The sequence below is a fragment of the Rhinopithecus bieti genome, unplaced genomic scaffold, assembly GCF_001698545.2.
Source record: "Rhinopithecus bieti isolate Rb0 unplaced genomic scaffold, ASM169854v2 scaffold_5750, whole genome shotgun sequence".
Classification (NCBI taxonomy): Eukaryota; Metazoa; Chordata; class Mammalia; order Primates; family Cercopithecidae; genus Rhinopithecus; species Rhinopithecus bieti.
Genome location: NW_016805082.1, coordinates 655576 through 668658, shown reverse-complemented (window position 1 = coordinate 668658; position 13083 = coordinate 655576). Strand labels below are relative to the sequence as shown.

At 42.4% G+C, this 13083-nt stretch overlaps 1 protein-coding gene across 7 annotated transcripts in view; it reads right to left on the bottom strand.

Moving 5' to 3' along the window:
• Positions 1–13083, bottom strand: part of PRDM10 (PR/SET domain 10) — a 109386-nt gene that overhangs the window by 90936 nt on the left and 5367 nt on the right. The window contains exons 1-2 of one of the 7 annotated variants that reach the window (XM_017871163.1): positions 4143–4183; positions 1098–1206 (exon numbers count right to left, since the gene is read on the bottom strand). The exons of the other annotated variants lie outside the window; for them this stretch is intronic. The gene's annotated coding sequence lies outside the window, so the exon portion shown is untranslated. Of the gene's footprint in view, positions 1–1097; positions 1207–4142; positions 4184–13083 lie in introns of those variants that run through there. 7 annotated transcript variants of the gene reach the window in all.

Below are 13083 nucleotides of genomic sequence, written 5' to 3'. Positions count from 1 at the left end.
AAATATATATATATATATATACACACACACACACACACACACACACACACACACACAGTAATAAAAGAAATTCTTTAATAAGTCCAATTCTTATAACCCAAGGTACAGATCTTGAGGTTCATATATAGTCTCTGAATATTTTCATATTCATGAGCTGTGACCCTCCCACACCAATGCTGCAAGATTAGTCCCAATGCTTCCGTTCTTAGTGTACACAGAGGTGCTGGGCTCACGGTGGCTAATAGCAGGCTCATGGTGGCATGGCAGAGTCTGGGGTGTGTGGTTCTAGGACAAGAAGGTAGATTTCCTCACGCTGTGCCTCCAACCTGTATTAGTTAATAGAGGGGGCAGAGGCTTAGGATGGCAACAAGAATGGTTGGAAATCACATATAGTGCTCCCTTGTGTAGTGGGCTGTGGCAAGTCCTTATGTCATAGCTGGTGCCTTAACATGACCTTCTAGCAGCCTGCTACTGACCAAACTTCCTCCTCCCCACTTCTAGCGCTGCTGCGTGAATTTGGTTTCCTTTGGGTTTTTTTTTGAGACAGGGTCTCACTCTGTCACCCAGGCTGGAATGCAGTGACACAATCTTGGTTCACTTTCAACCTCTGCCTCCCAGGTTCAAGCAACCGAACCTCAAAAACACAAGTAGCTGGGACCACAGGCATGCAACACCACGCCTGGCTAATTTTTTTGTATTTTTAGTAGAAACGGGATTTTGCCATGTTGGCCGGGCTGGTCTGGAACTCCTGGGCTCAAGCGATCCACCTGCCTAGGTCTCCCAAACTGTGTGAGCCACCACGCCAAGCCTGCAGCGTGACTTTGAGTGGAGGACAACAGATCTCTAGGGTCAGGGGCCTGGACTGAGGCTCCTCGGCTGCCAGCTACAGCTCCATGACCCGGGTGAGTGAAGTTACTTCTCAAGGCATCATGACTTCATCTATTGCATGGTTACAGCAGGACCAATAGTTCCAGTTCCCTAAGGTAGAACTAGGAAATAAATGAAATACACTGTGCAAATGAAACCCACACCTGGCCCATAGGAACACTCAAAAATGCTCATTGTTGTCGTTTTTGTATTTATTAGCATATACTTACTAATTCTCCCATCAATTCATGTTCATTCCCAGGATTAAAAGGAACGAGAAGAGCCAAATGAAAATAAGCACCTCAGATTCTTGTCTGCTATTGTGTAGGCAAAATGTACCTGAAATTCAAATCACACAGATCATAAACTCTCCACTAACAGGAAAGGTTTGTCCAGCTAAGAAAAATTCTGAAGCATACTGTAGCTTCAGAATAATACTTTTATGGCCTCAATTTCAGCAAAATATTAATCTATATCCTTTATTGTTTAGAGAGCTCCAAACAATAAAGGCAACAGTCTTCATGCCATGTCAGCAAACCACAGAAAACTGCCTTTATTAATGATACTCTGGTTTCTATGATGCTTATTTTTGTAATGCATTTTCATCTTTTCGATTTCACTCAAAATTCTGATAGGGCAACAGGTAATGACCAGTGTGGGTAAGCATGAGGAGAAACTGGAACCCTCATACACTACTGGTGAGAATGTAAAACACTGCTGCCAATATGGAAAACAGCCCAATAATTCCACAGAAGGCTAAACATAGACACACCAAATGACACAGCAATTCCTCATCCACGTGTAATAAACCCAAGAGAAATAAAAGCATATGTCCCTAAAAGACTTGTACATGAATGCTCACCATTGCATTATTCATAACAGCTAAAAAATGGAAACGATCCAAATACTCATCAACTGATAAATGAATAAAATGTGGTATATCCATTTAATGGAATATTATTTGACCATAAAAAGGAATGAAGAACTGGAACATGCTACAACATGGATGAACCCTGAAAACATTATGCTAAGTGAAAGAAGCTAGTCACAAAGAAATACACATTGAATAATTCCATTTATGTAAAATATTATGTGAAATATTAATTTGCAGAACAAGCAAATTAATAGACACAAAAAATAAACAGTGGTTGCCTAGGGCTTAGGAGGAGATAAAAGAATTAATGGTGACAGCTAAATGGTTCAGGGTTTCTTTTGGAGGTTATAAAAATGTTCTAAAATTGATTGTGGTGACAGTGACAGCTGCACAACTCTTTGCATGTATTAAAGCCATTGAATTGTACACTGTATTTTTAAATTTTTATCTATTTATTTACTTGAGACCAGGTTATGAGACTGGCAATTTTTGTATTGTGGGTAGAGAAGGGGTTTCGCCATGTTACCCAGGCTGGTCTCGAACTCCTGGGTTCAAGCGATTCACCTGCCTCAGCCTCCCAAAGTGCTGGGATTACAGCTGTGAACCACCGCACTTGGCTGAACCATGTACACTTTAAATAAGTGAATTGCATGGTATGTAAATTGTATTTCAATAAAGCTGTTCTTGGAAAAAAAAAAAAGATGAGCGGTTAAGTCAATGCAAACTTTCTAGAAAGTTCCAGAGGCAAGAGAAATTGAGGGGATGCTTAGGTACCAGTAACTATGGGAGAGACAAGCCTCAAACAGTAGTAAGGATGGGGCTATACAAGACTACAGAGGAAGTAGAATAATTTAAACTTTATTCAATTGGTCTACAGTTCCCACACTTCATGAACTGGTTGTACCAGAATAACATAGAAAGCTAGGTGAGAGAAAAATTCCAGGCCAGCACAGTGGCTCACATCTGTAATCCCAGCACTTTGGGAGGTTGAGGCAGGATGATCGCTTTAAGCCCAGGAGATCGAGGTTGCAGTGAGCCGTGATCAAGCCACTGCACTCCAACCTGGGCAACAGCAAGACCCTGTCTCTGGGAGGTAAAAAAAAAAATCATTGAGCATGCATGTTTCTCAGCTATGAATAATGAATTTAGAAAGCTGGCCAGGCGCGGTGGCTCAAGCCTGTAATCCCAGCACTTTGGGAGGCTGAGATGGGCGGATCACAAGGTCAGGAAATCGAGACCATCCTGGCTAACATGGTGAAACCCCGTCTCTACTAAAAAATACAAAAAACTAGCCGGGCGAGGTGGCGGGCGCCTGTAGTCCCAGCTACTCGGGAGGCTGAGGCAGGAGAATGGCGTGAACCCGGGAAGCGGAGCTTGCAGTGAGCTGAGATCCGGCCACTGCACTCCAGCCTGGGCGACAGAGCCAGACTCCGTCTCAAAAAAAAAAAAAAAAGAAAGAAAGAAAGCTTCAAGCACACATCCTCCAGCTCCCTTCTGAACAGCAGTATTCAGTCACAAGACAGCTGGTGGGGTGTACAGATACAATGTAAGACCCTGTTTCACCCATGCACCCAACACCATTTGGCCCCTGTATCTCAAGCTCTTTTGTTGAATTAACCAGTGCAGTAATTAAGTAGGAGACTTTCAGGTGGGTCTTACGCGGCCTGAAAAGCTTTCCTTACAGATGGTTCTGGTTGGTACCTATGACTCAACAAATCATAAACCCAAGTTGTTAGGATAAACTCCTGGTTAATGTATAGAGGCACAATCTTAAGTAGTAGGCTGTTTCCTCAATAAACCCACGTGCTTTAACATGTTTTAACTAGGGAAAACTTTTTAACGTATTAAAATTGCTTAGAGGAAATCATTCTAAAGCATAATTTTCATAATTTAACACTACAATATGTAATATAAAACAGTGTAACTACTCGTTCACTCTACAACTCCTGAAACATACAGTCTTTAGTTCAAATAGACTGAACCATGACTCAGACACAAGATTAAGAAGAAAACTCAGGCCAGGCACGGTGGCTCATGCCTGTAATCCCAGCATCTTGGAAGGCTGAGGTAGGTAGATCACCTGACTTCAGGAGTTCGAGACCAGCCTCAGCAATATGGTGAAACCCCATCTCTATTAAAAATACCAAAAATTAGCCAGCCGTGGTGGTGCAGGCCTGTAATCCCAGCTATTCGGGAGGGTGAGGCACAAGAATCACTCGAACCTGGGAGGTAGAAGTCGCAGTGAGCAGAGATGGCGCCACTGCACTCTAGCCTGGGCGACAAAGTGAGACTTTGTCTCCAGAAAAAAAAAAAAAAAAAGCAAATTGATACCGTACTGGTTTGAAGTAATTCCTTTTACATCCAATTCACACCCCTGTAAACATGTTAATGGGGTCCTCACCTGTTTTTATTATTATTATTTTGTAGAGACGGGGGTCTAGCTATGTTGCCTAGGCTGGTCTCTAACTCCTGGCCTCAAAGTGATCTTCCCACTTCAGCCTCCCAAAGTGCTGGGATTTACAGGCATGAGCCACTATGCCCAGGTCCCCACTTTTCTTCATTTTCAAATTCTCATACCTTTAAATATGAAACACAGATGGTAGAAAAATAAGTATTTTATTAAAGACAGTGAGCTCAGATAGACAACATATTGACATTTTACTGCCTTCATAAAAACTCTGTCTCGCTGGCATATAATTAAGACCTACAAGCTACCAAATTTCAACCTCCTCCATCTTAATAAAACCGCTACTGTAGGACTATGTTCACTGGTCTAGGATTCAAAGTCGCCTTCCGCTAGCTGAGGCATTTCTTGAAGTGAAGAAAGGATTTGAAGGCAAGCAAATCACAGGCTCACTGCTAACATAAAGTGGGATAATGTCTGTTACAATATAGCTCAATAGTATAGAGTGTAATGCAAATATTAATAATTATTTAAAGTGTGAGGACCACAGGCTGTTTTAGATCATGAAGGTGTCTCATCCAGGAAAGACTCATTCTCAATTAAAAGACATTTTAATACATTTTCATTATTAAACAATTGTTTTGGGAATAGATCATTCTTAACTGCAGGCTTGGATTCTCTCTTAACTGCTGTATTTCACCAGAACATATATAAAGTTCAACTTAAAACTGATAAAATTTTAAAACTATGTGATTAGCAGCTGGGCGCAGTATCTCCCACCTGTAATCCCAACACTTTGGGAGACCCAGGCGGGCAGATCACCTGAGGTCAGGAGTTCGAGACCAGCCCGGCCAACATGATGAAACCCCACCTCTGCTAAAAATACAAAAATCAGCTGGGAGTGGTGGCCCGTGCCTGTAATCCCGGCTACTCGGGAGGCTGAGGCAGGAGAACTGCTTGAACCTGGGAGGTGGAGGTTGCAGTGATCCGATACCGCACCACTGCACTCCAGCCTAGTGACAGAGCAAGACTCCATCTCAAAAAAAAAAAAAAGTAACCAGCCTGGTGGCGCACGCCTGTAATCCCAGCTACTCAGGGAGCTGAGACAGGAGAATCAGAGAATCGCTTGAACCCAGGAGGCAGAGGTTGCGGTGAGTCAAGATCACGCCATTGCACTCCAGCCTGGGTGACAGTAAGACTCTGTCTCAAAAAAAAAAAAAAAAAAAAATACAAAATAAAACTATGTGATTAGCATTTTCTTCCACAAGAGACACAAAATAGAAGCATTCCTGTTTAGAAATCTTACCCATAACTATTCTTTGTAAACACTTAACCAGACCATTTCACTCAGGTGTCCCTACAACATGTTAGCTTCATTTGCAAATTCCCTGAAGGAATTACAGACCACAAAATTAGAATCCTTTAACAGATGCAGCTCTTTATTTTAAAAATCAGTCTAATCATAGTCCACCTGATTCAAAATGCATTCTGTGGAAATTCAATGTTACTTAAGTAAACAGCCAGTGGAACAGTAATAATTACAGCCACAGGCATTTACGGAGCACCTACCCCGTACCAGGCACTGTCAGACGTCCTTTAAATACCTGATCTCAATTAACCCTCACCACAACCAAAAATGATTACTTCTCCAAGGTCACAGTGCTGATAAGTAGAATTTAAGGCCAGGTTTCTTTTACTACAAAGCTTGAAGCTCTTTCCCCTCTTTGCCACAACAGCTTTCAACCTGGGCAAAGTGGCCAGGAGCCGAGCATGGTTTCCAGCTGCTGTTGTAGCCTTGCTCTCCCACCAGATGACGCAATCGCCAGGTTAGACTTGATCTCAAGGGAACCAGAGAACGTTGTAATTCACTACACCCACAAATTTAATCGAGCGAACTACTCAGCGGCCAGAGTTGAGGTAACTACAAAGCCATGATGAAGGGCTCCCATTGTAAAAATTCAAATAATTTTTTAAAACACAAGAATACTTGTTAAATGCCTATTCTGTTTCCAGCATTGTTTTAGGAATTGAAGAAGACATTGGATGGAATATTTAAACATTCAGCAGAGAAGGAAAACATAAATAACATTTATTCACCATTGTTCCAGAAACAAAGCTACCTGTGTGTTCAGAACACGACATAGCAGTCCTGAAATATTAACTGAATCAGTATCATGAAAATAAATTACTCCAAATACTTATTCTAGTTCTCTCAGGCATATGCGTTTCTCTAATACAGGAACTGATGGGCATTAGAGTATGCATGTTTTGAACTTTCTTGATAATACTGTTTCCAAACTAGTCATACGCATTTATATCTGTACCAGTCATCTATGAAAGTCCCTACTGTTCAACATCCAGCTTTAATTGAGGTGTACAGTATTCTGGCACTGTGGCTGAAATTTGTATTTCCTTGATTATTAACATGGTTGAACACCTTTTGATGTTTATTAGACATTTGGATTTTTCCTTTTCTGAAGTGCCTGTTCAAGACTTTTGCCCATTATTCTATCTATTACTGCCTGTAGCATCTTGTTGAAGAAATGCTTCTCTATACTGAGGTCATGAGTATCTTCTCCTGTATTAATTCTAAAACTGTTATTGTTTTGCCTGCCTTTCTGCCATGCCTCCAGGTCACAAATCAAGTGTCTGGCTATGCAGGATACTGTTTCTGGACTCCATATGCTGTTCTATTGGTCTATCATTATTAGCCTACCTAATGCCAATATTACACTATCTTTTTTCTGTTTTTGTTTTTGAGACGGAATCTTGCTCTGTCACCCAGGCTGGAGTGCAACAGTGCAATCTCGGCTTACTGCAAGCTCCGCCTCGCGGGTTCGGACCATTCTCCTGCCTCAGCCTCCCGAATAGCTAGGACTACAGGCACCCCCCACCATGTCCGGCTAATTTTTTGTATTTTTAGTAGAGATGGAGTTTCACTGTGTTAGCCAGGATGGTCCTGATCTCCTGACCTTGTGATCAGCCCGCCTGGGCCTCCCAAAGTGCTAGGATTACACGCGTGAGCCACCGCACCCGGCCCAACACTATCTTAATTATTATACCTCTTCTTGAGTTAGAGAAGTTTTCCTAACTTTTCTTTTTTTTTTTTTTTGAGACGGAGTCTTGCTCTGTCGCCCAGGCTGGAGTGCAGTGGCCGGATCTCAGCTCACCGCAAGCTCTGCCTCCCGGGTTCACGCCATTCTCCTATCTCAGCCTCCTGAGTAGCTGGGACTACAGGCGCCCGCCACCACGCCCGGCTAGTTTTTTTTTGTACTTTTTAGTAGAGACGGGGTTTCACCGTGTTAGCCAGGATGGTCTCGATCTCCTGACCTCCTGATCCGCCCGTCTCGGCCTCCCAAAGTGCTGGGATTACAGGCTTGAGCCACCGCGCCCGGCCAACTTTTCTTTTTCAAAAGTGTTTTGCCTTTTCTTGGGCCTTAGCAAATGTTTTAGAAGCAGCTTGTCTAACTTTTTTAAATGTGGGATTACATTAGATCTAGAAATCAGTTTCCCGAAAATTGACACATTTACAATATTGAATCTTCCACTCCTTGAGCCACTGTGCTCTTTATTTATTTAGGTTTTATTTAAAGCCACTCAATAAAGTTTTAGAATTTTCTATATCTGTCATAGTTTATAACAATTTAAAATCATGAATCTGAAAAAATATATTTTTTAAATGACATATGACATAATTTTTTGGTGAGATACCTACAGCTTGGGATAAGTATATGTAAGTATCAAAATAAACTGGGGCTGGGTGCAGTGCCTCACATCTGTAATCCCAGCACTTTGGGAGGTCAAGGTAGGTGGTCAGGAGTTCGAGACCAGCCTGGGCTCGAGACCTGAGGTCAGGAGTTCGAGACCAGCCTGGCCAACATAGTAAAACCCCGTCTCTACTAAAAAAATACAAAAATTAGCCGGGCGTGGTGGTGGGCGCCTATAATCCCAGCTACTCAGGAGGCTGGGGCAGGGAGAATTGCTTGAACCCAGAAGGCGGAGGTTGCAGTGAGCCAAGATCGCACCACTGCACTCAAGCCTGGGTGACAAAGCACAACTCTGCCTCAAAAAAAAAAAAAAAAAAAAAGAGGAAAAAAAGAAAATAAACTGGTGATGGTGGTTTGCACCTGTAACCCCAGCTACTTGGTTGGCTGAGACGGGAGGATGTCTTGAACCCAGGAGTTGGAGATTAGCCTGGGCAACACAGTGAGACACTGTCTCTAAAAAAATAAAACATACTAAAAAGTTAACATAAACTTTCTTTTTTTGAGACGGAGTCTCACTCTGACACCCAGGCTGGAGTGCAGTGGCGCAATCTCAGCTCACTGCAAGCTCTGCCTCCCGGGTTCACGCCATTCTCCTGCCTCGGCCTCCCGAATAGCTGGGACCACAGGCGCCCACCACCACGCCTGGCTAATTTTTTTTTTTTTTGATTTTCAGTAGAGAGGGGTTTCACCGCGTTAGCCAGGATGGTCTTGATCTCCTGACCTCGTGATCCACCCGCCTCGGCCTCCCAAAGTGCTGGGATTACAGGCGTAAGCCACTGTGTCCAGCCAACATAAACTTTCTTAAAATGTTTAAATGAAACAAAGTTCATCAAAGTCCAATTACTATGACACAATTTCATTTTAATTCTAGAATTACTGTTTTGTAGTAATGTAGTATCTCACTTCCACAGGACTAAAGTGCTTGAGAGAACTTGCATATCACATAAAGTGGTGTCCAAACATTACCATTCATGGGTCCTTATATTTACCAAGTGATGAAGTACTTACACAGTCCAGAATAATTTTCAATTCATCAACTTCAAGAGAAAAAGAATGAAGGAGAAAATGAATACATGATGGAAGAGACTGAAACCTTATTAATACACATGCCCCGGCCTGGGGCTGAGGATCCAGACCCTTTACTTCCATGCACTCTGACCCCTCTCTCATACTTGCATAACTCCCTGACCCTCTACCTACTTTCTCTCCTTTGCAAATGTGGACACGGTTCTGTCAATAGTCTGTGTTAAGGACTAAACGTAAACAAGTGTCTTGGAGAGGACAGTTAAAAAGTCAAATAAAGAGCAATAATTAGTTACAGGAGTGACAGCTAGTCCCTATTAGAAGGACATTCTATTAAGACTGCCTGTAATCATGGTTTGTGGAAAGACTGAAAATAACCCCCGATAAATTTGCCTCAAAATCTTCAAGCAATTCTAAGAAAATGGTAGAATTTGCATACAAAAATAAGAATCTTGAAAAAAAGGGGAGGAGGGGGCGGGGGCAGTAACGCATGCCTGTAACTCCAGCACTTTGGGAGACTGAGGCAGGCAGATCACCTGAGGTCAGGAGTTCAAGATCAGTCTGGCCAACACGGTGAAACCCCATCACTACTAAAAATACAAAAATTAGCCGGGTGTGGTGGGGGGCTCCTGTAATCCCAGCTACTTGGGAGGCTGAGGCAGGAGAATCGCTTGAACCCAGGAGGTGGAGGTTGCCGTGAGCCGAGATCACGCCACTGCACTCCAGCCTGGGTAACACAGCAGGCCTCTGTCTCAAAAACAAAAAAAAGAAAAGAAAAAAAGCCAAAAAAAAAAAAGGGAGGAAAACTTTACAAACAACTTCAAGTATTTCAATTCACTCAGTTATCCCTCAAAACATTTTAGAATCCAGTAAGTAAAAGGCACTCATTTATACTGCATTCTACATGAGGGGGCTAAAAATCACCTGTAGCTTCCAGAAATTTAAAATCTGTTTGGGAAGCAAGAAATAAGCACAAATAATTGGAGTACAATACAACGTAAGTACTGAATAAATGTTACTGTTACTATAAAGCAGTATAAAATCCTGCAGCACCTTCAGAGACAAAAAGGATTACTTTCAAAAGAGATGGTCTCGACACTTCAACAAGGGCGGTGTGGGTTCAGCTTGCTCTGGTACAGGGGATGGTGAGCCACAGCCCGCAGGCAGCAGACACCTGTTTTTGTGCAGCCTGTGAGCTAAGAATGGTTGTTACATTTTAAAATATTTGAAAAGTCTCAAAAGAAGAAGAATATTTCCTGACACAGGAAAGTTATATTAATTGAAATTTAAGGTCCAAAATAGTTTCTTGGAACACAGCCATGCTTTCAGATGCCACAGCAGAGGGGAACTGTTTCAACAGAGACCATATGGCCCACAAAGCCAAAAACATTTACTACCTGGTCCTTTAAAAAGAGTTTTCCAGTCACTGCTCGAGAAGGATGGATAGGATTCTGGCGGGCACAAAACCAGGAGAGGAGAGGAAGGAGAGCAGAGAAGAAGAAACATTCCACTTGGGAAACGAAGGCATGACAGCACAGACAGAAAATCCCGAATATTTAAGGAACAGTGGGAGGACCAGTTTGGCTGAAGCGGGGGTTCCAAAAGAGATAAACAATTTTTGAACCATTTAGAACTGTGTGCTTTGTTATTGAGCCATTTGTGCAACTGTGGTGAGTGATTAACAGGCATCCTTACTCAGAGTCTGTGAGGTTGATTACTATTATTATCCCTAGTAATAATTAAGAAACTAGTTGAAAGATTTGATAAGAAAACCAAGGCTTACAGAAGTAACTTGCCCAAGATCACAGCCAGCAAGCCGAGCAGAGCAGCGAACCTCTTTGCCCCGAGGCCACACTGGGAGTACGACACCACAGCAAACCTCCGCACAGGGTAGTACAGGGAAAGCATCAACAAAGGCAGGTTAGGGCAAAACTGTCAATGTTTGCAAACATGGAAGTAAAAAAATATGGATTTTATGTGTAGGTTATGTTTCTCCAACTGTATTTAAAAGGACAATTCTCCCGTCTGGGTGCAGTGGCTCACACCTGTAATCCCAGCACTTTGGGAGGCAGAGATGGGTGGATCGCTTGAGCCACAGGAGTTCCAGACCAGCCTGGGCAACATGGCAAGAGTCTGTCTCTACAAAAAATACAAAAATTAGCCAGGCACGGCGGTGCACACCTGTACTCCCGGCTACTTGGGAGGCCGAGGTGGGAGGATCACTTGAGCCTGGGAGGTCAAGGCTGCAGTGAGCTATGACAGTGCCACCGCACTCCAGCATGGATGACCGAATGAGGGCCTGTCTCAAAAAAAAAGAAAAGAAAAAAAAAATTTTTTTCTCACAGGAGAAAAAAATGGATACTCAATGTTTCCAATTTCAGGTTTCTCTTAAACATCTGAAAATGGTAAATTATAAAATCAATGTATAAGTAACCGACCAAGTTTGGGAAAATTTAGCTGATTATGCTTAGTTCAACTTTTTTTTAATGGATTATGTGCTTACTGATGTCATTTTGTTATTTTAAGTTCAAACGATCCATTGAATACATTAATTCAGTAACAGTTAACTCAATTATCTGGAAGTGGTTTTGAGATTAAGATATTCTTCAAAATAATAATCATGCTTTTGTGAGAGCTATCATAAGCACTAAAAAAACAGACGTCTACATATTAGCAGTATCTGTTCATTCAAATTATAGAAACCAAAAAATAATACCATCTTAATGCCATCTGGGAACACCCTACCCCTAGCTGACTAAGACTGCACTGTTCAGAGAAATATGCAAGCCACACACATCATTTAAAATGTTCTAGTACATACATGTTTTAAAAGTAGAAACAGGTGAAATTAATTATAATAGTATATTGTATTTTATCCAGTCTATCCAACATATTGTCACTTCAACATTTAATCAATATTTTATAAATCGAAAGATTGTATAGTTTTCTACTAAATCTCAAAATCTGAGTGTACATATTTCACACTTCACAGCACTAGCCATATTTCAAGTGCTAAAGCCACAGACGGCTACTGCACAGGACAGCACAGGTCTAAGGGATCTGATTTCTAGAAATCACAGCAGGAAAGAAGCTGTGGAGTACAACTTTACCATCAGTGAAAGTGAAGGACGTGGGTTTAAAAAAACAAGGGAGGGGGAGGAGCATGTCTCCAATATTCTCATGTTTGCAATAAATGAGAGTTTAAAAAATGAATAGCAAACAATAACAGACTATGTTACCAGACAGTAACCTTTTAGCAATCTAAGGTTCTAAAATTATTGTGCACTATTGATTTTATAATTGTTTTCACCACGTTTTAACTAGTCTTGCTGTAACTGTACTTAGGGTTAACCAAACCTTCCCTCTTTCCACTCCACTTCCTCACCCGCTCCCCATTCCCTAAACTGTTTCAAGTTACAGAAGAGCCTACCTTCAGGTGCTTTCTACAACAGAAATTTAAAATCTACACAAGGATGGTCAATGGAAAGGCACAGAAAAATTTTGGAAGGTGGACAGAAATGTCCAGAGTGCTCCACACAAGTCTTGAAATGGTGTAATAACTTTTTTTTTTTTTTTTTTTTTGAGACAGGGTCTCACTCTGGTTGCCCAGGCTGGAGTACAGTGGCACGATCTTGGCTCATTGCAGCCATGACTTCCCGGGCTCAGGTGATTCTCCCACCTCATCTTCCTGAGTAGCTGAGACTACAGCTGTGGGCCACCACACCTGTAACTTTTTTGTTTTTAGTAGAGGTAGAGTTTCGCTATGTTGGCCAGACTGTTCTCGAACTCCTGGACTCCAGCAATCTGCCTGCCTTGGCCTCCCAGAGTACTGGGATTACAGGTGTGAGCCACCACACCCGACTGTGTTATAACATTAAGAATAGAAAAGAGGGCCGGGCGCGGTGGCTCAAGCCTGTAATCCCAGCACTTTGGGAGGCGGATCACGAGGTCAGGAGATCGAGACCATCCTGGCTAACACGGTGAAACCCCGTCTCTACTAAAAATACAAAAAATTAGCCGGGCGAGGTGGCAGGTGCTTGTGGTCCCAGCTACTCACGAGGCTCAGGCAGGAGAATGGCGAGAACCCGGGAGGCGGAGCTTGCAGTGAGCCGAGAACAGGCCACTGCACTCCAGCCTGGGTGACAGAG